The 23,058-nt window shown below is 33.5% G+C and overlaps 1 protein-coding gene and 2 long non-coding RNA genes across 3 annotated transcripts in view; all 3 read left to right on the top strand.

Annotated features, from left to right (window-relative positions):
* The first annotated feature begins 1,003 nt into the window (after positions 1 to 1,003).
* Positions 1,004 to 1,615, top strand: LOC139430959 (uncharacterized). The gene is made up of 3 exons (XR_011641316.1): positions 1,004 to 1,156; positions 1,214 to 1,291; positions 1,360 to 1,615. It is a non-coding gene; the product is annotated as an uncharacterized lncRNA (long non-coding RNA).
* Positions 1,616 to 3,688: 2,073 nt separating this feature from the next.
* LOC139431678 (uncharacterized) lies at positions 3,689 to 4,263 on the top strand. Its single transcript, XR_011641742.1, has 4 exons — positions 3,689 to 3,790; positions 3,848 to 3,878; positions 3,945 to 4,049; positions 4,102 to 4,263. It is a non-coding gene; the product is annotated as an uncharacterized lncRNA (long non-coding RNA).
* Positions 4,264 to 8,542: 4,279 nt separating this feature from the next.
* LOC111429449 (shroom) overlaps positions 8,543 to 23,058 on the top strand; it is a 233,788-nt gene continuing 219,272 nt past the window's right edge. The window contains exon 1 of the mRNA XM_023065358.2: positions 8,543 to 8,930. The gene's annotated coding sequence lies outside the window, so the exon portion shown is untranslated. The remainder of the gene's footprint in view (positions 8,931 to 23,058) is intronic.

Below are 23,058 nucleotides of genomic sequence, written 5' to 3'. Positions count from 1 at the left end.
TACTTGGTTGGTGGCACCATGGTTCTTTGATAGTTTAAATTTTGTGGCAAATTTTACCTTACACTACTCACGGAATAATTTCATGTGTAAAGAATGACCTTCGATACCTATAAGTATCAGTATCTAGACAAGTTGTGAGTTTTGGTGAAAGCGGTTCACACCGAATCATCGATATTAAAAGTTCTCTCGGCGCCGGCTAACTTTGTAGAATCCGGTCCGTTGAGAAAATCACGCATCGTGCTCTCTTTCTCGAATCGTTGATCAGAATGACTCGCACGCATCACTCGTCTCGTCTCCTTGGCGGCGACAATTGTCCTGACACTAACAACCTTACGTGCCTTTTGTTCAACGAGGAAATCGTATCCATTAAACGGTTTAATTAGGGGACAGAGTAACAGGGGTTAAGGATGTCGAGTCGTGTGGAAAGACCCCTAGACGACGGATAAGTTTAACGAAACACGTCTTCCGTATGCAAAATAGTCAGTTTAAATCCTTTCTGGTTCTCCGTTACCGGATTGTCCATAGACGCTGAGCCTTCGTCTAACAATTCGCCTGTTGATGTGTTTGTAAATCTTTCCTACTGTATCTGCCACTAGCCGGATCTTCTACCGTTTTCTTATGAATAGATTCTTTAGGATTTCTTCTTCGTCTTCTATTAAAGATTTACGTTCCTAGAAAAAGATTTTAGTGATGACTAGACTATTTTATTACTTTATGCTTCCTTTATGTCACAATAACCAAAGATATTTTCATTTCTTTTAACAAATATAACAACTAGAAATGTCGGGTAAGTATTGTATATAGAATTATTACCATTATTGAAACTTTTTGATGCTTAATGCATTAATGCTTTTGTCGAATTTTATTTAAATATGAGCTAAAATGTAACATCTTATTAAGAATATTATGGAAAGTAGTTACGGTTCATCTATTGTAAGATAGAAGTTATATGCAATGAACAATAAAGTGTAGTCATAAACATTTTATGTTTAAATTCATTACCGATGTAGGATTTTACGTCTTTCTTATACTAACAAACAAAAAATTAAAATTTCAAGATTGACTTTTTAAATCATGCATGTTACGTTAACTATACTCACTTCAGTGATTTCAATCTTATTGGTGTGTAATGGATCTAATCTAAAAGGAAATATACGTATTGATATTAATTTTAGTGTTTTTATGCAATCTTTAACTTAATTAAAAATTTTAGCACTTGAAGCTACTATATTAAAAGTGTTACGATTGGTATTCAAGTATCCATATATTTGGAGGGAGAAAATTTGTATGGGTTAGTAGATAGAGTAAACCATTTTTGGTAAACACATTTTATTCACATTATTATATGTTAACTTTTAGGTTTTAAACTTGAAACTGTACCACAAATGGCTCCACCGGGTACTTTAGCAGCATTTCTTGAAAGCATAAAAGATTTTTATATGGATCCATTAGTAGTCGAAACTTTAGATGTCTTACAAAACGATCCAGCAACATGGAAAAAGACATATTGCCATAGCTTGATTTCTAAATCCGGTCAACACTTGAATCTTATAAACTCGGACGGCATATTTATGTAGTCAAAGATGTTCAAATGAAATGAAGACGTGTTATAAATCGAAATCTGTCCCTATTCTCATCCATTCCAATCCCACACGTCTCTAGTCATATCTTCTTGTGGAGATACCGCGTGATTTGCAGTACTCTTATTCTCGAGAGAGTACTCTTCGATTTAATTGCTTATTTGGCCGAGTCCATGAATAGCACGTGGTAATACCAACTCAGCTCTTATAGGATGGGAAACGTTGCATACTTGATTTCCGTTGTCAAGGTCTCTCAGGTCTAATGGCAACCATAATTAGCCGCGCGAAGAAATAGATTACTTTCCAGATAGACGTATTTAATGCCACTCCAATTTAAATCAGAATGAAGTGTATTAACCTTGTAGGGGCATTCAGCCCCTGATAATGATATTTCAGTCGTCGTAGTCGTCGAAGTGTATGGGTGTCATTCAAAACGGGACGTCCATTAGGCGATCCGTCGGTTTCATTCGCGGAAGTCATTCCCCTTTTTACAAGGTTACGGGTAGCTCTCACTCAACGTTAATTCAACACAAAAGATATACAAAATTGCAGAAATGTCCACCTTAAAAGTCACGTCGCGGTCGTCATATTAAATAATCATCTAAATTTAAAGAGGACGAGCATTTATCCGAATACTGCGAAATAAGTAACATTGGCTACCGTGCGACGGAACGCGAGAAGGAGGGAAGATGGAAGAAAGAAAGAAGAAGACGTGTGTTGGTCGAGGGAAGAAGATGAAGGCTCTGGGAGCCGCGGACGCATGTAATTATGATTTACGAGCGGCCCGGGACCGAGGTCGTAGCTCAAAACGCGTGTCGCCTCTGGTTTCCGTCAAGACGCCGCGCTAATCGGGAGATAAACTATAAGGGAATGAAGATGACAAGCACGGTAACAAGGGACACTCCCGACCCGAACCAACCCGTATGGTAATGTGGACGTGACGGGAGCACTAAATCGACGCCGACGCGATACGGGCCCCCGATGAAACACCGCCACTGTTCTACTCTTCGAAAAGCCCTCAGGATGCAAGTTTATCAATTCATCAGCTTACTCACTTATGTGGATGATGGAATCTAATTAAATTTTAAATGGATTACTTTATTGAATTTGACTACAATAAACTTTTTGCCATTCATTTTGAGTTACTATAATGGGGCCGTTATCCTCAATCGAATAGAGAGACCGTCTTTCAAAAAATCGATAAACTATGTAAAAATAGAAGGATTGGTTACATTTTCAGATCCTAAAATTGTTTAATTTTTACATTAATTAATATTAAAATTCAAAAACCCCTCTATAAAAGCTTTGGTAACGTTTACAAGATTTTCGCGTAAGATCAAGAAAACACAAACGTGCATTGTTCGGATCTCTTCTTCTAGCGCATAAGATTCTCTTGGCATCACGCTCATGCACCTTTTATTGATTTTCATTTCAACCAACCGCGTGCGAAACGACGGTGACGTCTCCAAAGTTTTTTCAAATTTTTTTTTTTTTTTGAAATGTTAAAGACAGTTTGAAAAATAAAAAATTATAAAAGTCTTCAATTTTGTTAAACTATTGAATAAGCCAATAAAAGAATGTGTAACGGGCCATTCCTAAGATTTTAGTTAATGACTCAGCTAACAATGTATTTACTCGTTCGACTGAATCTTTGTCTTCTAGCGCCTGAAAATTTTGTTATAAAAAGTTTATATGAAACCATCAATATGTATTCTTAATGCTTGGACAAACATCATTCCTCCAAGTAAACGGTTGTGTAATAATTAAAAACATTACGTGTACCAATTTCATGACACCGTTTTGTACTTCTGCTAAAACTCTATCTCCTGAAATTAAAGTATTAAATGTTTCTTTGTATAATTAATAGAACACAGTTTTTATAACACACTAGAAAGTAATGATATAATTTCCTGAGCTAGTCCCTATAACAAAATTTAATTGCGATATGTTTAAATTAAAAAGAAAATTATTTACATTTGCTAACATGAAAATGATAAAAATTTTATTTTTTTTAACACCCATCTTTATTATTATACAGATAACTTTTTATTAAAGTAAACAATGGACTATTGTTGTAAAATAATATTTTACAATTGGCTTAGTACAATTTATGAAGATAAGATTATTTATATTACATTTTCAATGAAATTTGAGATTCAAAAATGAAGTCTAGCAAAGCTCACTTATTAGTACTTTTTCTTTTAATAAGCGTAAGGTTTTATTTTTTTTTACATCCATCTTAATAATATTAGCAATTTTGTTAAAAGGGTTACGTACAAGTGTACGGCCAAAAAAGCAGTAAGTTCATATATTTCCGTTAATTTTAAATCTAAGTTGATCTTTTTTAAAAATGACATTTTATAGAAATCGATGAACTACTAGAAGTGGAAACCTTGGTTGCGAAAATATTCCATGTTGCATTTATCATTGTAGCGAAACCATTTTCATGGCGCAATGATGTTTGTCCAAGTAAAACTGTTTGCCGTAATTTAAATTGTTGTAATTTGTTAATTGATTTCAGAGGCAAGAAAAATGAAGTTTGAAATTAGTCTAATTCCCTCTTTTCTAATGGAAACTGTTATAGAAGCATTTAAAATCATAAGACTTATGATGAATCACGACAACTGGCAAGAAAAATATTGCAGTCAAATTAATTAATAAAATTATAAAATACAGATAAAAAATTAACGACAATTAAGGCTTTTATTTCTTTTTATTTAGATTTTGTAAGAAAAAATTAATAATCGCTTTCTGCGCAGTATATCTTTGTTCAATTTTTGTGTAGTCTCATTATGTTGGATATTTGATAAAGTTCAACTAAAATTTCTATTAAGATTGTGTTGATACGATCTACGCTAAATTCCTGTCTTCGTGAACCCGTAATTTCGGCGTTAGCTATTAAATAAATTTTAAAGAAAAAAAATTACTTGGACAAGCAGTATTTCTCCATGAAAAAGGTTCTTGTATTATTAAGAAAATTAGTACGTTTATGTGATTAATTGACAGCAATTCGATTTCTATAAGTTGACGAAATGCTTAAAGAGAAATTATTATACAGGTGAGTTATTAGTATCCCGGTGATCGATAGTTACTAAACCGTTTGAAAAATAAAAAAATATTTTATACAAAAGTTGTTTGACTCACCACTTTCTACTCCGTGAAATTATTTTTACTCATACAGACTGTTCTATTTAAGCGTAACCGAGAGTACGTAAATGTTTTTAAATGGAACACCCTATATATTTTATCATATTATGAATACAACTAAATTTGTTTACACAATCGTATATTTTTCTATTTCCTAGCGTTTATAGTTCCTGAGATATTCAATTGTTCTTCCAAAATGTGCCGATTACAAGATCTTTTTAAAAACGATGTAAAAACGACATTTTTTCCGATTTTGCCTTAAAACTACCTCAGACAACAGTCAAAGCCAGTAGGTAGATGATAGTATCTAAAGATATTAGATAGACTACACAGCGTGTTTATAAAGCTTAGTTACTTTTGATGTTTTTCAAATGGCTTTTTCATAAGTTTTTTAAATGGAACACCCTATATATTGTGTGCTGGTTTAATTACCCATCAAGTTCCCTTTAATTAATGATAAGTATGTCATATGTCTAACTTTAATAGTTTTCCTGATATTTAGAATTTAAAGACAATAGTGTAATATATACTATTGAAAAAGACTTATGAAAAAGACATTGGAAAAACATCAAAAGTAACTAAGCTTTATGACCACGCTGTATAGCGTATCTAATATCTTTGGATACTATCATCTGCCTACTGGCTTTAACTATTATCTGATATAGTTTCAAGCCAAAATTAGAAAAAATGTCGCTTTTATATCGTTTTTTAAAAGATCCTGCAATGGACACATTTTGGAAAAACAATTGATTATCTCAGGAACTATGAACGCTATGAGTTAGTAACATATACGGTTGTATAAACAAATTTAATTCTATTCATAATATTATAAAATATACAGGGTGTTTCATTTAAAAAAATCTACATACTCTCCGTTACACCTAAATGGAACATTCTGTATAAGTGAAAATAATTTTACGTAATAGAAAATGGTGAGTCAAGTAACTTTTGTATAAAACATTCTTTTCTTTCTCAAGCGGTAATATATACAGGCTGGTCCGTTACTAATGGGGCACAGAGCAACAGTGAATTCCTTATATTAAATGAATACGATTTAACCCAATTTATGTTAGTACAATTGTTAATAATAACGAAGATACAGATGGTTAAAGGTAATACTTTATTTTTCTTTAATAATTTCGTGTTTTCTTACATTATGAACATGAAAATTGGTAATTAGCATTTTCTAAGACGATAAATAATAATTTGGTATTAGTTTTGATGTATCTTTCAGATGGCACTGCCGGCCTTAAAAAACTCCCTCAAAGTAGTCATATCTTTTTCTTGGTTAAAATTTTTGCAACTCACACAACTGGAAACAGTTTCTCAGACATTTTTACATAAATTTGGTATACCTACCAATCTTCTCTAAAGTCCTCCGTTTCCAAGATAATCACTGTTTAAGGGCACTTTGCAAAATTTAACTATGCTCAGAAAACATTAGTTGGCGTTAAAAATGATTTTATTTGGTATTAATACTCCAGATTAATGCTAATTGACAGTGGATAATTTCATCAAAGAAAAACGAAAATAAACTATTAACTTTAACAATCTGTATCTTCATTATTATTAACAATTGGACTAAGATAAAATGGATTGAATCGTAATAATTTTAAAATTTAAGTCAATTTATCTTAGTCCATTAGTAAATAAAAACTTTTTCACCACCAACTAATTTTTATTGAGCATAGTTAAATTTTGCAATATGCCCTTAAACAGTGATTATCTTGGAAACGGAGAACTTTGGAGAAGATTGGTAAGTATACCAAATTTGTATAAAACAGTCTGAGAAACTATTTCAAGTTGTGTGAGTAGTAAACATTTTAGCGATAAAAAAGATAGGTTAGATAAAGGTAGATTAGGCAGCGCCATCTGAGAGATAGATCAAAACTAATACCAAATTATTATTTATCGTCTGAAAAAATGATAATATACTAATTTTCATGTTCATAATTTAAGCAAAAGCGAAATTATGAAAAAAAAAACCGAAAATAAAGTGTTAACTTTAAGCATATTCGTTATTATTAACAATTGGACCAAGATAAGTTGGGTTCAATCGTAATAATTTAATGTAAGGAATTCACTGTTGCTTTGTGTCCCATTAGTAACGAACCAGCCTGTATAAATTATTAGTAATATTTAAAATAACCATTTTCAAATACTTTACATGAATTTGCGTTTGCAGTGTGGATTAACCCCTGTAATAACATTTACTATTAAAAATTATCCATATTTTTAAATAAGTACCAAAATTTACGTTTGTTAACAAGAAAAGTAATAGAATTTCAGTTGATTTTGCAGCCATTGTTTAAAGATGTTTGGTAATCTGAAAAAAAAATAATAAGCCTAATTAAGTATTCAATCTGTACGGGAACTACATTATCGTAATAATAATAAAATGTGTGTGTATAGGTTTAAACTAAAAATTCATTAAACGGAGAATATATTTCAAAGAAAAGCCTGAGAAGATAAATTCTTAGTTATTATGGATGTCGTTTGCAGTCGGACGGCCTTGTTGCAACCACCCGAGTGTGACGCAACGGAAAAGTAAAAGTGGACATCAATCCGTGACATGACGCAAAATTAGACCGCGCGTCCGTCATTGTTGTGTTCGCGAACATAGCGGCAGCCAGTTTTCTTTTCGTCCTCCGTCGACCGCAAGCTTTTGGTTTGCAACAGTAACAGTCTCTTCCTACGTGATGTCGTGTCGTTGCGAAAGATTACGAGGCGAGAGGGAGCAATAAGAGAAGCCTAAGTAGGCATGGAATGTACAAACAAAAAATTCGTACAATTACTAGAAAACCTGACCAATAAAACGGGCTGCATCCCGACGGTTTTAATGAAAATCCCAACTGCTCACGCAGGACGTAAGTTTCACTATCTTACCGGTGGGTGGTATGACAAAAATTAATTGCAACAATTAACTGTGCCGTAACTTGCAGAAATTTCTGTTAGCCCTTCTGGTGGTCCGACAAGAACCGAGAGCGTTTTATTGGCACAGCGGTGACGTCGGTTCTAAATTCGCGATTACTTCTGCTCGTACCGATACATTCCATCCATAAAGTACGTGCAGTTACTGCTTCAGACCGTGGCCTCTAGATGGCCCGTTTACGTCCCCGTCGTATTCTGATATTTGACCAGTGAGTATCCGATTTCATCGCCTAACGTTCGGTATTGCTTCTTTTATTGCGACCCCAGTAATACTCTTTATCCCACAAAGTCATAAAGATTGTTGTGTATGGGATACTAGGGTCATTTTGCTTTAAGGAACAAAATGCTTCTTTATACCAGACACCAACACGAACAAAACATTTCTAATTGTCTACACTAAACAACTATTTAAATAGTAATGTAACCATTCAGAATATATTATTGCTCAAAACTCTAAAAACCACATTCTTAAAAGGTTTATTTCTCCTTGAAATAATTTAAAAAAGTCTGACAGTAAGCCTAAATTTAATCACACTTTATTATGCATTAAGTAATGTGATTAACCATTACATAGTTTTAACCAATATTTTAGTTTTTAAGAATTAGTTTTTTTAAATAAAATTATTTCTCATTTTTAAAATCTAACAATTTTTTCACAATTGCCGTTGTTTCTGAAAACAATAAATAGATAAATACAATGTAATCGTGTAAATAACGTTGCTCTATATCCTATCAATGGTATGCAGTTTTGGCATCGACATGGCTCTTCTACCTGGCTCCTTTAGACGAGAAAAGACGTAGACCAAGAACACAAAACACTCGATTCCTTGCAGCCAGCAATGATGGTGGGGACGCTTAAGAAACAAGAACTTGCCAAAGGCAACCAACTACTAGTCAATAACCAGCGTGCGAAGCAGCTGGTCAACAGCTCAACGTTAGTCGGCGTGTTCCATTTTAGATAATGTTTTGAACTTTTAAAATTTGAAAGAAAAACAAACTTCATTTTCATACATATATGAAATAGTCGGTGAATTAAAGAATCTTATAAATCTTTCATCCGAAAAGAGCTACAAAAACTGGTATTAAGTGTATTCAGATCAACCTTTTTAAACTTAAATTAAAAGTGTAAATAGAAAATTAGTGAAGCCAACATGTGAAAATGTAAAACACCAGTACGATTTGAAAACAGTAACTAAGAAAAAAGAAGAAACTAGATCGTGTGGGAGAAACAGGATTTCTCCTGGAGCATTTTAAATACCATTAGGAAATAAGGTAGTAATTTATAAGGTTAAATTCCAGTGAATTGATTAAAATATTTACTTATAAGTAGGTTACAATTTTAACTTAGTTACCTAGGTCTGGAATAAACGTTCAGAGCAAACTTGTGGCGTAGATAAATCTGAAGTCAATTTGTCAAATTTACTAAGTTGTCTTCATCTAATCTGTCAAATCTTTCATATGGATGATATCAATTTCCTCGTTATTTTATAATATTATTTTCTAATTATTAATAAATAGTACTACATTTATGTAGCCAAGTATAGCACAACGAACAACCTATTAGGAATTTTTACATTAGTTTGTGATAATAACCATGCATTAAGGTTCTTTGTATATAGATTAATCATTTCATGAAATACATTGTAATAAGGATTAAAAAATAGCAATCATTAATTACACAACAAATAGTTCTTTGGGTATTTTGTGAATAATATTTTCACAATTGGTTTACTATTGGTCACCATTGAAATAACAAAGTAGGTATTATTGGTGTACACATGTGATTGTAGAATGTACCTATAGGGGACAATAATAAAATTAAGATCCTAACTCTCTCTATAATGATTGCAAAATTTGGATATAAATAAGTTGAATCGTAAACACCCATTTTAACCTCAAGAACTTGTGGTAGGCCGTTGAACCGGTTTCTTTAAATAACTTATGACAATAATTTGGTTAAAGTTACAAAATTAATTTTAAAACTATGCTGTTGTACGTTTATCTAAAAATTTACTTTAAAATGTGTTAAAACCTTTTTTAAAATGGATGTAGCATATTATGTATTTCAATAGTCGCGAAAACGTGCGAGGTGTACGGTCGCATAATCGCGTCTCTTGAGTTTCTAAGTAGTGTTGTGCGATTGTTATATTTAAGGCTTCTTTTTTGTTTTTTACATTCACCCGCGGGTGCTGGTCAGCGTGGTGTTTGATTTTGTTCGGTTTTGCATTCAACATTTTTCGAAGGATTAATATATCTATTTTTACATATTCTTTCTTCCGCCGCGTTGTCGTATTCGCTCGTGTTGACCTTTGTCCTGTCGTTGGAACCGGAATCCCCGTATCGATGTCGGGGTGCAAGATCTGCTCGTCTCGCCTGTCATCCAAGAGTCCTGGCCTTCAGTGCGGCGGCTGCCACGGGAACTTCCACGCCAAATGCGTAAAAATTTCGTCCGATGCGCTTGAACAAATTAAGGCGGGGGGTGTCTTTTGGAAATGTTCCAAATGTCGAGGAAATTTGGATAAATCCGTCATAATTGACGATGAAATCTCTGATTCCCAGTCTTCTAGTGGCCCTAGCAATGCTCAACTGTACCGTCTCTTATCATCTATTCAGAATGATGTAAAGAATTTATCAAACAAATACGACGAGATTGTTAAGTCAATTTCCTTCTACGGCGACAAAATCACTGATTTCGAGCGAGCCCTTAACAATTTCGGTGATAAGATTAAGCAAGTCGATGCGCTGGTCGCTGTAAATTCTAAACTTAAGGCTGATCTAGCTGCTGCGGAGTGTCGCCTTGATCACCTCGAGCAGTATTCGCGGCTCAATAATCTGATCATCGCGGGAGTTCCCGAACATGTAGGAGAAAATCTTCCCGAAATTGTGTCCAACATTGCGGAAGCTATCAAATCTCCTATTGTGGCTTCCGATATAGATGCAGTTCATCGCTTACCTCAAAGACCATCTCCAGGAAAAGACAAGTCGCGCGCTAAGGCCATTATAGTAAAGTTCACCTCCAGAATAACACGTGACCGTATTTTTAGCGCGGCCAAATTATATCGTCGCAGTGCCAATGGCCGTTGTCTGTCGATTCCCGACGTTGCGGATAATCTTTACATTAATGAACATCTTACGGCTCGTAACATGGACCTCTTTAGTAAGGTGCGAGAAATCGCGAGAAATAAAAACTACAAGTATATCTGGACGAAGAGCTGCGTGATCCATGTGCGGAAAGATGATAGAGCGAAGATTTTGGTGATCAAATCGTCGTCTGACTTGAATAAATTGTAAGATGGCCCTCGTCGTTTTTATTGTTGTTCCTATCACTTTTTAACGGTTTATGGGTATCAGCTTCTATTATCAGAACGTCCGTGGTTTACGATCCAAGACTAATACTTGTTCAATCAATTCACATGCCTTATTGGCGGATTTTATCTGCCTTACTGAAACATTTCTTAATGATAGCATATCCGACAAGGAGTTACTCAACTCATCTTATACCGTATATCGTCGCGATAGAAATTCAACGGCTTCCACCAAGCGCGATGGTGGCGGAGTCCTTATAGCTGCGAAGCATGGCTTTCATACCGTTCCCATGCCGAGTCTGCAAAGTGGTGCGGAGGACTTGTGGTTGAAAGTTCAGTGCGGTCAACTAATTTTTCTTTTGTGCTGTGTTTATCTTCCTCCTTCTGCTGATGAAGCGCTGAATCTGTTTTTGTCCAGTGTGTCTGCTGTGCGCGATGCCTACCCGGAAATTATGATTGTTATTATAGGTGATTTCAACATGCCAACTATCTCTTGGTCTATGTCTGAAGATGATGTATTAATTCCCACAGGGAATTTCGACCGTCGCGCGATTGATTTTCTTAACATTTATTCATATTGTAATTTTAGTCAATTTAATAATGTATCGAATATTAATAATAGAATTCTTGATCTTGTTCTATGCGCTAACGGTCGAGTCGAAAGCATACACCTCTGCAACGATCCACTTGTGGATCCTGACTGCCACCATCCACCGTTTGAATTCTTATTATCGGGCATGTTCATTTGTCTGAGTGATGGTCCGAATGTTCGCTTTCTTTTTAGGAACGCGAATTCCGGAGCTATCAAGTGTTTCTTAAATAGTATCGATTGGCAGACTGTTTTTGCTGGGATGGGCGTGGAGAGCATGGTTGAAGTTTTCTATGACCGCGTTAATTATGTAATTAACAGAGACGTTCCTAAGCGCTTTCTGCCTAAGCAACGTTTTCCTTACTGGTACAAACGTTCAACTATTCGTGTCATTAAAGAAAAGCTACTTTACCATAAAAAATGGAAATCTACTCGACATAATAGTGATTACTTGGCTTTCTCTATCTTGCGCTCCAGGTCTAAGAGGCTTATTGCGGCTGATTATAGAGATTACTTAAACTCGATTCAGGCGGGGGTTATGGAAAATCCCAAAGGAATCTGGTCCTTTGTTAAGTCCAGGAAAGGGGATGTGTCTGGCTTGCCGGCCGCTATGTTTTCTGTTGATGGGTCAATGGTGACCTCAGGTCATGATATCTCTTGTGCATTTGCAGAGTATTTCGCCTCGGTTTTCGTAGATGGTAGTATTGACCGCTCAATGGTCTTCGGTGGCCAGGGTGTTTCACCTTGGTTCTCTGCTGACGCAGTCCTCAATATTTTGACCCATCTTGACAAGTCCTCTGGCTCTGGTCCGGATGGTATTCCATCTTCCTTTTTGAGGGAGTTTGCTGCCGAACTGTCGACCCCACTTTTTCTTATTTTTTCAAAATCCTTACTCGAAGGTACTTTTCCGCGCGCGTGGAAGACAGCTTTTGTCGTTCCAATATTTAAATCAGGGAATAGACAGTTGATATCTAATTACCGTCCAATTTCTATTATCTCGTCTATTCCAAAGGTTTTTGAAAAAATTGTTTGCGATTACTTTAACCACTCTATTGCTCACTCTCTCATTACTGAACAACATGGATTCTTGTCTGGCCGATCGGTTGAGTCTAACTTAGTGTCTTATGTTAATTTTATTCATTCTACCTTAAATGAGGACTCACAGGTTGACGCAATTTATACCGATTTCTCTAAAGCCTTCGACAAGATTGACCATGGAATTCTTATACAAAAGCTGTCCTCCTTTAACATTCCTGCCGGCATTGTGCGCTGGATAATGTCATATCTTTCTGACAGAAGTCAGGCAGTTAGGATGGGTAGCTTTTTGTCGGACTACAAACCCATCTCATCTGGTGTGCCTCAGGGAAGTCACCTTGGGCCCACATTATTTCTAATTTACATTAACGACATTTCTTCTTGTTTTAAATTTTCCAAATTCCTGCTCTATGCGGATGATAATAAAATATTTACTAGAGTCAGCTCTAGTCATGACTGCCTAAGGCTCCAGGAGGACCTCGATCGTCTACATGATTACTGTCGCGTTAACAAACTTTATTTGAACTATGACAAATGCCAAAAAATAACGTTTACATGGAAACGCTATCCTATTAATTTTAATTACAACTTTAATGGTAGACCTATTATCTCTACTGACAGAGTGAAGGATCTTGGCATTATACTTGATGCCAAATTGAGATATCACCTTCTAATCGAAGTCATGGTGGCGAAAGCCCTGCGTAACCTAGGGTTTGTTATCAGAATAAGTAGACAGTTTACCAATTTTACAAGCATTAAATCCCTTTATATGGCATTTGTTAATAGTGTATTATCCTATGGTTCCATAGTGTGGAATCCTATGTACGCGGTCTATCGTGATCGCATCGAAGCGGTTCAACGACGCTTTGTACGCTATCTGGCTTACAAATATCATCTTCCCTATTGCGATTACGATAGACGCTGTGTGGTTTTTAACTTATTATCCCTGCGGCAGCGTCGGCTAGTCTCAGACTTAATTTTTCTTTTCAAACTGGTCAATGGCTTGCTGGACGCACCTGATCTTCTGTCTGTGTTGAACTTTAATGTACCACAGCGTTTCACGCGGCGGAATACTACATTCCTTTTAGGCACATCGAACACGAACGCTCATCTAAACTCGCCTATCGTTCGGCTTTTGAATACTTACAATCAGGACTTCAACCATGTTACTCTATTTGGACTCTCGTTGCGCTCATTTAGAGAATTACTATTACGTAACGTTTAGTTGTTATCTTCTGTATTGTAGTACAATTATATAATATTTTTCGCTTTTTTTTTGTAATTTTTTTTTAATTAGCAACTATCAATGCTGTTATTATTATTTTCATAGTTAATGTTATAATTATTGTTATTTTTTTTTTCTTTTCTCGTTTTTTTGCTTGGTATGTAGTTAAGTGCTTTGTTTTTATGAGGATGCTTCACTGGGGATATCCTCCCTGTTTGTGTCCCAATAATAAATAAATAAATAAAAAATAAATAAATAGTGTTCTAGAACTTGTTCCTGCTTGGTAACAATGTGCATATGTTCATTCACTCATGACACAAATTACATATATATCAATAATATATGTAATATATATAAAATAATATATTTTTCACAGCTGGACTACAGTCGGGAGTTTGCTGGCTATGCAATATAATTTCGAACCTAATTAAAACAAATCGGGCAAAAAAGATTGGTGCAACTGCATAAAAAACGAATTGATGCTATAATTCTTGTTTTAATTTCTATTATCATTGAAAAGTAAACAAATATTAAACATACTTATTTCTTCTATTTTATACCTTGTTCAAGGGGTTTTGTCAGAATAAACTCTTTTTGAAGATATTTCCTGTATTTCAGACTTCTTTTCACTTTATATGCTTATTATTGTATTACATTAGTAGTTATACGAGAGAGAATGTGATGGCCAAACAAAACAAATCATTTCTTAACCGGATAAATCATTTTTTTAGAAGAATGAATGTAATATGAATGTCCTTGTAAAAGTCATTTCTTCTATTAAAAGTTGATCATCTTTGAAGAGAATTATAATCGGGTTGACAAACTACCGTGTTAACTCCGGTGGGGCAAAATGAGCTGAGTCAAAGTGAAAGTTATTACAATAAGAGTACTGCTTTGATCAAAATAACATTTGAAAGTAAAATTTAATATTGTCTAAAATTAAATTACTATATGAAGCAACGTTTAAAGAAAATAGTGTACGTATTGTATTATATGAAGCCCGGTTAGTAAACCTATAAATATAAATATCTACACTGACGATATCTACGACCGATAAAATCGCATTGGCATTGGCAAATGTGGTGAAAATAATTACTATTTTACAAACCATCAAATGGTTCTTCAGTTTTAATACTATATTTACACGACAATTATAGAAAAATTTTAATAAACTGTTCACTTCTTTTCTACATTGCATTTTCGATTTGTTATATTAAAAAACAAATTAATAACAGAATTTTATACTGTTTAGTTTTCTTAGATGGCATTTAAATTGTATATGTATTTGTACAACAAGGGGTTGACTCTATCATGTCTAATAAGAGTGTTAAAATAATCATATTAGAACAGGCGTTAGTATAACGAAATGTTAGTAGTCAAAATAAAAAAGGAGTAGTCACTTTTCTTTGAACCGTTTTTATTTGACTTTGATTAACAATCCATTTATTAACCAAGGACGCATATTGTTTGAACAAAACGTCACGTATCTCACGCCCTGGTTTGATTAAAATCCAAACAACATTAACGTATAACGTTATGCAATATCTTGATGAAAGCCCTCGACAGAAACATTTGTTTACATATTTTATCTGACTCGGCACCGTGTCTGGTAAGGCGTCTATTATAAATAGTGAGAATAAACACATGACAGCCAGGCTGCTATGGTGTTTCTAAAGAGGACTTTTTCCTTCCACCCCGAACGCGTTATGCAAAATAATTATTCTTTGCCGTCCTAATCCCCCACCTTCGCCCAAATATGGCCAAACAGAATCATGTTCTTTCTATGCTCGCGCTGTAAACAGATATAATAAGATCACTTTCGAACGGGACAAAACGACTCGTGACATTTACTCGAACACAAGTCCGATTGTGCTATTTAAAATAGATGAAAGTCTGGTTGTGTAAAGTTTTGAACTGGTACTACTCAAATTGATACTAGTTTTAATATTAATTGTGTTCTTGACCATTATCTATAGCTTTTAAATAATTTTTTTATGATCTAGCTGTCATAGTTTGGTATCTTTGAGCATAATTTTGAATATGAGTTGTGCCAGTTAATAAAATTTAAAAAATGTATAAATTGAAGGTATACAAATAAAAAAAATATTTTCTATGAATTTTTTACTTATTTTCTAACAAAAATTCGTGGAAGTTACAAAAGTATTACATTCCAACACATAGTATTATATCATTAGCGGTTCGATACATTTACAGCAGTTCTGTGGTTATGGAATATCTTGGCAGTCTATACGCACAAAATAGTCATTTGCGAGAGACCGTATATCGATTATAATCTGTTCTTGGAATTCGTTTAATTAAACACTCTCGCTGAAAGATGAAATTTAAATTTTGCATAAATACATATTAATCGATAGACCGACGGCTATTCGAGCAAATAGTTATGTGGTAATATCGTTGGAAGCTTATCGTAATCTCTGGTTCAGTTTTTAATCGGGAAACTTTACTAGGATGTAGTATTTGCCAAAATAACACAATTTTTTTACATAAACATAGGGTCGCAACTCTTTTATTTTCGAACTATGAGCGATCAAAGTTGAGCCAAAAGTTTACATTTTGTTTTGTATTTCGACTGTAAGTAAACCGTAGAAGGAGGTGAAATTCACCACACCCTTGATTTTCTTTATAAGAATTTTTTAGTGGTATGGAATATTATCATAAAAAAATATGGGTTGTAAGCTTATTCTTTAGCGGTATTTTTTTGTCTCTTTATTTTGTATTTTCCTTAAAGTTAATAGTTTCCGTGTAAATGTTCCATGTTTAGCTAAATTATTCTAACAGTTGGCTCTGAGAACTTGTAAGTTTAATTTACAGTGAATCCTCATAATAGTTGATGGTTATTAATAATTTTTGACTGTTATTAAGCAAGAGTATCAATTTTTTAATATTGTTTAAAATAACGTAATTTGTTCATACCGGCGTTTTTTATGTGACACCCTGTATAAATAAGAAATGGCGGCCATCTTGAAAATATAAAACATAAAAAATATGGGTTGTAAAGCTTATTCATTATTGCTACTTTTTTGTCTCTTTAGTTTTTTCCTTAACGATAATAGTTTTAGCGTAAAAAACTAAAATATGCTACCAAGTACTGTAAAGCGCTACTATTATTAAAAAAATTAGGTAAATACCTTATTTATGGTTTTTGTGATGAAAATCAAAATTAATTGGTATTATTTAGTTAGTACTAAATCCTAGTAAGTGTACAACTTCCATAGCCAGCTATAAAGAAAAAATTTTTTTTAATAATAGTAGCGCTTTACAGTACAAGGTAGCATATTTTAGTTTTTTACGCTAAAACTATTATCGTTAAGGAAAAAACTAAAGAGACAAAAAAGTACCAATAATGAATAAGTTTTACAACCCATATTTTTTTGTTTTATATTTTCAAGATGGCCGCTATTTCTTATTTATACAGGGTGTCAGATAAAAAACGCCCCAAGCTATAACTCTGTCATTTACCTTCCGATTTTTATGAGCGAGGTATCAAATGAAATGGTTTGATAAATACTATGCTACAAATAAACTTTTTCCAACGCCATCTTCAATTTCATGCGATTATCAAGTTTTGATTTTCAAATTGCTCGGTATATTTTTCTTCAGGTTATTGGATAGAGATTTTTTTTCTGAACCCATTGCTGTACAATACTTTAACATTAATTGTAATTTTAGCAGAGAAAACCAGTTAAAACATTTTCCGAACATTGTCTTGGTCGCTTCTGTAATACTGTAGTGTGCCATGGAAAAAAAATAACACGCAAAACTGATAACAGTCATCAGGAATGTTATATCTATGCCCGAAGCAGTTGTAAATGATACTTATAAGTTGTTTTTTTTTATTTATTCCGTGGCACACTACAGTATAACACAAGTAACTTTAAGAGAATGTTAGGAAACTATTTTAATGGTTTTCTATGCTACAATTACAATTAATGTTGATGTGTTGTACGTTAATGGATTCAGAAATAGAATCTCTATCCAATTGCGTGAAGAAAAACATACCGAGCAATTTGAAAATCAAAAGTTGATAATCTATTTGAAATTGAAGATGGCGTTGGAAAAAGTTTATTTGTAGCATGAATCATAGTATTCATCAAACCTTTTCATTTGATATTTCGCTCATGAAAATCGGAATGTAAATGACAGAGTTACAGCTTGCGGCATTCTTGTGTGACAACCTGTATATACAGGTGCCTTTTTTCTGCCAAAATTACATTTAAAATGGATGTATTGTAGATCAATGGATTCAGAAAAACAATCTCTATCCAATGACGTGAAGAAAAATATACGCAGCAATTTGAAAAACAAAAGTTAATAATTGTTTGAAATTGAAGATGGCGTTGGAAAAAATGTATTTGTAGCATGAATCATAGTATTTATAAAACCATTTTATTTGATACCTGGGTCATAAAAATCGGAATGTAAATAACAGAGTTACACGTTGGGGCGTTTTTTGTGTGACACCCTGTATATATCAAAATTTGACAGCAATCGTCTTTAATTATACTGACTCCAAACAATTTCGTTGCTAACCACAGTCGCTAAGATAAATCGCCAAAAAATGTCATTTGAAATGTCATCACTTAGTTTATTTTATTTAAACATTTAACACTAATGGAAAATTGCATATGGTGATTTACCGTTAACAACAAAAATGTTTGGAGTCAGTATAGGCTCCGCCCATCTCTGTGACGTCAAGGCTTAGGTTGTCTATTTAAACTTTACATGACTTTAACCTTCGAGCGGGCGCGCTATCATAAAATTTATGACAATTTTCGTTTTTATAATATATCTCCTTATATGTATTATGCATTTGAAAGGATTTAACGTTAAAGTATTCATGTAACTATGTATTTTGAACATGATGAAAAAAAAATATATTGACGTTGTCTTTATGGCAAAAAATGTTATAAAAGACGAAAAATGTACACATTAATTGTTGATTTATAAGGCCGTATTTATATTATGAGATGTATTAAGGGATAAGATATCACTATGTTGTATATTCTAATTGAACTAAAACTAGAACTAATACAAGACCAAGAACTAGAATCATTCGGGTTTAGCCGTCTTGAGAGACGTACGACTAAATCCGAATGTTTCTAGTTCTCGGTCTAGTGTTAGTTCAAGTTTTATACTAGCACTATCACTAGAACTAACACAAGATCTAGAACTAGAATCATTCGGGTTTAGCTGGCTTGAGAGTCGTGTGGCTAAATCCGAATGTTTCTAGTTCTCGGTCTAGTGTTAATACAAGACCGAGAACTAGAACTGCATTCATATATTGCGACTTATATGAAATTCCGTAGAAAATTCCTAAATTATGTAGTTTGTAAATGTTATTAGATTTGAAAAATTAATCGACTTCATTTTATGTTTTTAACAATTGTTTAATATAAATTAAATATTTTTACTCTAGCAAAATGTGTGTTTTAACTGTTTTATTAAAAATAACGTAATACGGACCTGATGTCATAAAATTTATGACACGCGCCCAGTCGTGTTATAAAATCAGGCGCACCCGCTCGAAGGTTAAAAAACCATTCGATTGCATCTTAACAAACTAAAATAAGATTTAAACGTAATTGGTTTTATCCACCAAATGGATAGATAAAATACTTTTTAATCCATGCAGAAATAACATAGACACAAACATAAATTGTGTCGTTTAAAAATGCCAATCCGGAAGGTTTTAAGTTTTCGGGTTAAATATTCTCATTCGATTAGGTATTCTCAATTTTAATTAATAATGAAATTCGTTTCTGATTAAACAAATTAAAGAGAAAATTGGTTATACTTTGTATAAATGTAATATATTTGAAAATAGGAAAAAACATTTAACTTAAAACCTGCATACAATATTCTCTACAGACTCTGATCACATGATAGATGCTGTGGAATTGTGCAAATCGATCTTTGTATTGTTATGCAAATGACGCGGCTACCAGCGAAAGACTACAAATCGCCGCTTGTTCATTTTCCAACGACTACTGATGTTTTATTCAACATGTAGATATTTGATACGTCCTATTATTCATTATATTACATCATTTTAGGTTTATTTTGCGAGTTACGTTACGTATACACTTTTACATATTTATCCGCAAAAGAGTTGTGGCTAGGGAGATGCCTTGAACTAATTTTGCACTATTGTCTTATGCTGTTGCTATTTGAATTTGCGATCAAAATTTGTTACCACAAATAGCAAACAAGAATGGTTTTTAATTAATTAATTAAATATTATTAATTAAATTGCGAAATTTTATTGTATTAGAGAGCCGTGTCCTTCACCTTTCCATCAGTAAATGTTAGCGACATTCTGCATTTTTATTTTTGCTGTTGCGGTCTTGAAGCGGGGTCGTAAAACGATTTTATGTCATTTTCCGTGTGCATGACTTTTAAGTAAAGCGCACAGAATTGCCTAATGGAATTGTACCTCCACCGGTATCTTTAACGACAACTACGTGCAATAAAACGAATTATCGCTATTATCTTAAGGTTTCATATTTAAATTTTAAGCGCAACATCGGCCCACAGCTTTTTACCGGGCTATTTATAACCGACAGAAACTCGAACCTATCAGATCGTCGACAAAAATTGCACGAGTTATTGTTCGTACACTTACAGCATCACAAAGAATCTCCAGTTTTCGCGAAGCCCCATTGTTCGTCGTACAACAATTGATGCTCCTACGCACTTCTTTTCCCGTTGCTTTTTTCCTTTTTTTTTTTTGGTTAAAAACCTCGTAATCGGTTTCGCAATACAAAACGTTCCCACAGAAAACAGCAACACTCGGCCATTCTGTCAAAATTTACGAACACAACTCTTGAATACGTTATATCCTCTATACATTTTTAGACGCAAACTTTACGGTATACTCTCAGGGCAGATTAATTGAAAGTATCGCTACGAAATAGGAGACGAAGTCATGCGGTTTTAGAAGGCGTAAATGGAAGCTCGAACGTCGTGTAGTCGTTACTTCCTCGTAAAGGACCACTTCTATATCGAGAACATACTACAGATAGAGGCGGGTTATTTATTAGAAATTAATTGTTGGGGAGGAGGTGGGCAGTTCTAAATTGGAAGACGTTTGTTTCGTTCTGTTGACGTGTTTGTAGTATATGGGTAGAACGTAGGAGGAACTTTCTAGAGATTTACTACAGCTACTATTTCACTAACTGTTTTCTAATTGGATAAAAAATATATTCTAAATTAATTGATAAAGGATGTTTAATAATCCTGATAACTCTCGTGTATAGCAGTGCGTTTGTTGAAAAATTGTTCCGGATGTCTCACTGATCTAAAAACTACATATTTACACAAGTGATAAACAGTTAATAATTTGAAACAATCAAATAATAATGAATACACTTCAATCATTCCCTGTATGACAGTACCAGTTTGCTACCTAACGGATGTGTTTAATCAAAACTGACTTTGAATTTCTTGCTCTTGATATGTATTGAATATGTTCCATAATTTTACGCGCACTTTATAATTGAAAATAAGCCGATAAAGGTGTTGTTTAATTTCTTTTTAAAATTACCTAACTCATTTCATGAGCATCTCATATATCAATTAAACCATCAGCTAAAAGCCATCTTTTATTTTCTTTGTTTCTTGGTATTTTTTAGATCTTATATGTGTCACTTCGTACACGTTGAGTAGTGGGTAAGATGTCATTTCAAGCTTCTTGTCATGTGTTGCAAGTTTAATCTAAGCAGCATCAATAAGTGAACGAATGCTTAAGTTAGGAAGATTAAAATGGCCCATTATCCCGTAAAGTTGGCAAGTTTGTTCCTACGCCAGATAAATGTGGATGTCACGACAGTTCTGAAGGATTAGTATGTAACATTAGTGAAGATGTTTTATGAGTCAACTGTATAATGGCCCATATTAAAATGTTTCTGGAAAAACAGTTGCATTATGTCGGAAATAAACATCCAGACAAGAAATTTAACTTAGGCCTTTAGTGAGAAAATCGCTTATTACATCAAAAACCCGTTTACATTTGAAGAGATTGACTTCACAGTACGTAGGTTTTTTTTTATGAATTTTCCCTTAAATTTAGTCAAAATACTTATTACTACTAACAAGTAAGTAGGAGTTCCTAGAAGCGACAACATCTATTAACAGCTGTTCATCGAATTAATACTTTTCTGAATCATCTCACTTTATTTTTGATAAAAAAATTACATCTAGGTATTTGGTACTCTACCCATTGGAGTCAGTTCTTAGCATTTCTATTTTGACTACTATGGTGATGAACCATATTTTAGGTAAGTATATTCCTTTACTGAACTTTATTACTAATTAATAAATAAATATAATAAAATTATATTAATTTCTTCTTCATCTATATATGATATTATCTGTGCGGTTTCTTTTAACCGTGTCGACTATGTTCTGAATGTTTTTAATTGTCTTGTTGTACATTTGCATTCTTTTTTTTTGTGGTAATTAACTAAGTTATAACCTTTTTTTTTAAATTGTATTGGTTACTGTGAAGAAAACGTAAGAACAAAAACCACGTTGCTTTAACCCCCTCGCACTAGTCGGTTTTCCCAATATTTTGCTGCAGTTCCTTGCTATTTACGGCTGAGGTGGTTTTATAACTGAAGTTGGTATTCATTATATTACTAACTCGGGCTACAAGTTGTATTTGTTTAATTGGACATTAGGATACCGCAACAATAAAATTATTGATCACTAGTTGAGGCCCCGAAATTGGCCACAGCTATCCAAATTCTTATCGAGATTTTGTTTGCATTTCAAAATCACTTAGAAACCATTAAAATATTTTCACTCCTGAGAGTTTATCAAATCAGTAAGCTTAATCAGTAACTTTTTCTTAATAACGAAAACCTTTCAACAATACTTCGTCTAATAAGAAGAAAATAACAATACTCTTACTGAAAAAGTAAATTTAAGACATAATATAAAATGACCCAGAACAAACACTTTTAGGAATTACCTTTACAAAACAATTGCCATTTCTACAGGTAGATCTACATAAAAAAGCGAACTATAGATAGAATACTATAGCTATAGAGGATGCTATGATGGCTATTTTGAAAGAGGCTAGTCTTAATCAGGAGCCGAAATGATGAAAATATTAATATGAACTTTAAAATGAGTTTAAATTGTTAAGAATTATATCAAATATGTAGCTAATCTTTTTTCGGATGTTATCGGTTCATGAAATGTATGCATAATTTCATGCAATAA

This window comes from Onthophagus taurus, chromosome 1 (genome assembly GCF_036711975.1).
Source record: "Onthophagus taurus isolate NC chromosome 1, IU_Otau_3.0, whole genome shotgun sequence".
Lineage (NCBI taxonomy): Eukaryota > Metazoa > Arthropoda > Insecta > Coleoptera > Scarabaeidae > Onthophagus > Onthophagus taurus.
The sequence above is the reverse complement of the archived record's forward strand: the minus strand, read 5'-3'. Positions and strand labels throughout refer to the sequence as shown.